General features: G+C 52.3%; 1 protein-coding gene across 2 annotated transcripts in view; it reads left to right on the forward strand.

Moving 5' to 3' along the window:
* Positions 1-1,625: 1,625 nt before the first annotated feature.
* AFTPH (aftiphilin) overlaps positions 1,626-2,447 on the forward strand; it is a 60,444-nt gene continuing 59,622 nt past the window's right edge. For both annotated transcript variants that reach the window (XM_004691449.2, XM_004691450.2), the window contains exon 1: positions 1,626-1,850. The gene's annotated coding sequence lies outside the window, so the exon portion shown is untranslated. The remainder of the gene's footprint in view (positions 1,851-2,447) is intronic.

Consider the following 2,447-nt stretch of genomic DNA (forward strand, 5'->3'; position numbering starts at 1 on the left):
TGTTTAAATTAAATCAGTATAAACAATTTTTTGTGTCGGGTCCGCATTAAGATTTTGTCATGTTCTTTTAATTTTGTATTTCTATCTAGTAGAACTATCAAATTAAAACAAGCATGTATTTGTCTAAAACCAGTTCATTTCCTGTTTATCTGCACACAAAATATATTTTTGTTTCTTTCCTTCTCGGCCAATAAACATTTATGGTGACATTTATATTCAAGTTGGCACTCGAGCTAAGCCAGCAGGGGGCGAAACACAATAGGAATAAATTTGACAAGCTATATAGATTTTCCTTCCTTCAGTGACTGAGCGATGACAACAACAAAACAGTACCACAAAGCAATCCGTACTCCAATTTAAAGCGATGCAGTCTCTCTATATCTTACAGCAATTGAAATGTAAGGAAACAAATGCGGATCTATTTTAGCGTTCCAAGATAATTTGTCTAAGACATTGCAGAGGCGGGATAAACCGTGATGAACTGCTTTTGTCCCAATCTTTTCCCTGATTTGTATAATTCCGCGACTCAAAGAGGTGGACACTTCTCTGTGACTGAGAGGTGCTTTCAATTTTGCTTTCTTTGCGAAACTGCTGAGCTTTGCTGCTTGGGAACTATTATTCAAATGACCTGTACAGTTGGGGAAAAGTGAGCAGGAAGAGTACCTGGTAAGACTCATCATTTGCAGCGTCTTACCCCCTGGCTCATTATCCCGGACTGTAATAATCCTCGTAGCTGTGTAGTCTGATTTTTACGGTGGCCGGTGCTCTAACAAATATCGTGACAAAAGAGGGAGAAAGATTATAAAACGCAAATAATCAATTGCTCAGGGCTGATAGAAAAAAAATTATAAGAAACGCAGAAATTGATTTGATTTCTTTAGTTTTATCGAATGCTCATCCAGTGTCGGGAGGGAGGGATGGTGAAGGGGAACACCACTGTCTCCATTCGTTAGCAAAATCCCCAATTTTTTGTTGTTGGTCTCCAAGACGACTTGTCTGTTTGGCGACAGCTTCCTCTCTTACTTTCCATAGTAAGTTAGATCCATAACAATCTCTTTGTTGTTTCCTAAATATTACCTTTCTCGTCTGTTGATTAAAATTAAATAGGGGGAGACATACTATAAATTAAAAAGTCGTTTGTTGGCCAAAAAGGACAAACTCATTATGTGCTACCCAATAATTGGGTTTTGGTGAAGATAGGTTCTGCCTTTTCACACCTTTGTGATTTTATTCAGAGAGAAATCGAGCGCGGGCCTCAGTTGAACGTTAACGTTAACTGACCTAGAAGCACCTGTCACTAGCCCGGAGCGCTGGCTCGGCAGGCGGCGGGTGCGGGAGGAACCCCCAACCCCTCCCCCCAGCTCAATGACTCGAAGGGAAGTAAAAGAAAAGGGCAGCTTGCCCGCGTCCAAAATGGCGGCCGGCGCTCTGTGCGTCGGCGCCTGCGCAGGGATAGCATTCTGTGACACTTACTCCCCTGGTGTGTCCTCCCCCCAGCCTCCAGCACCCACCAAAACCCGGCCCCGACCTAACCACCTGCGCCCGGAAGTGACGTTTCGTGACAGCGGTCCTCCCGCTGCATGATGGGAGAGTGTGTGGAGTGGGCGGGGGGTCTCCGCGGAGGAGGTGGAGGCGGCGGCGGAAGAGGGCGGAGGGTAGTGGAATGGGGGTCCCGCGGCAGCGCTGAAAGTCCGGGTGGGCGTCCATGGCGCTGCTTCGCTGACAGGACCGAGAGCAGCCTGCCTTCCGCTCTCACCAGATCCGCGTCGGAATAGCCGGTTCTTCCCCGGGGAGCCAGTTCCTCCCTGGCCCCTGAGCCATGCCCATCGCGGCCGCCCCAGACGAGCCAGGTAAGCGCCCGCTCCGCTCCCCCAGCCGCGCAGAGGAAAGGGGTACGGGGACCCGTCCGGCTTGCCGGCGGGACCCTCGGCTGGCACGGGGCATCTGGCAGCCGCGCAGTCCTGGGCTGCGAGAACGCAGCCGGCTGTGCGGGCCTGCGGGCTCCGGGCTTGGGCTCTGCCCTCTTCCGCGGCGGGTGCGGGGACGCCGGCTGCGCCGAAGCGCACGGCCCCCTCCTCGCCATCCCGTGCACCGGCAGATGTGTGTCTCTTCTCCTGGTCCCCGGCCCCAGGAGCTACGCCCGGCCCGTCAGTTTCCACCTGCCCAGACTGGGCACCGGCCGCTCCCTTCGGGAGCTGTTGAGAAGTTTGGGGCTTTGCTAAGGCTTTGCTCGGGCTTCCTCTTTCTCCCTCCCCCCCCACCCCCCAACTCCCTCGTGACAGGTGTAAACACTGCCTGCTTCGCCCTGGCGGGTGGCCGGCCACGATCGGTGTGCTGCTTCTAGGGTCTCTGAAGCAAGCGGATTTTGAATCCTCCAACAGGCAGAGGAGACGGCCCCAAAGCTCTTGCATCCATGCTTGCGAGGACCCTCTACTCTCTTCTTGCAC

Source organism: Condylura cristata, unplaced genomic scaffold (genome assembly GCF_000260355.1).
Source record: "Condylura cristata isolate star-nosed mole 26May11 unplaced genomic scaffold, ConCri1.0 scaffold00031, whole genome shotgun sequence".
Taxonomy (NCBI): Eukaryota; Metazoa; Chordata; class Mammalia; order Eulipotyphla; family Talpidae; genus Condylura; species Condylura cristata.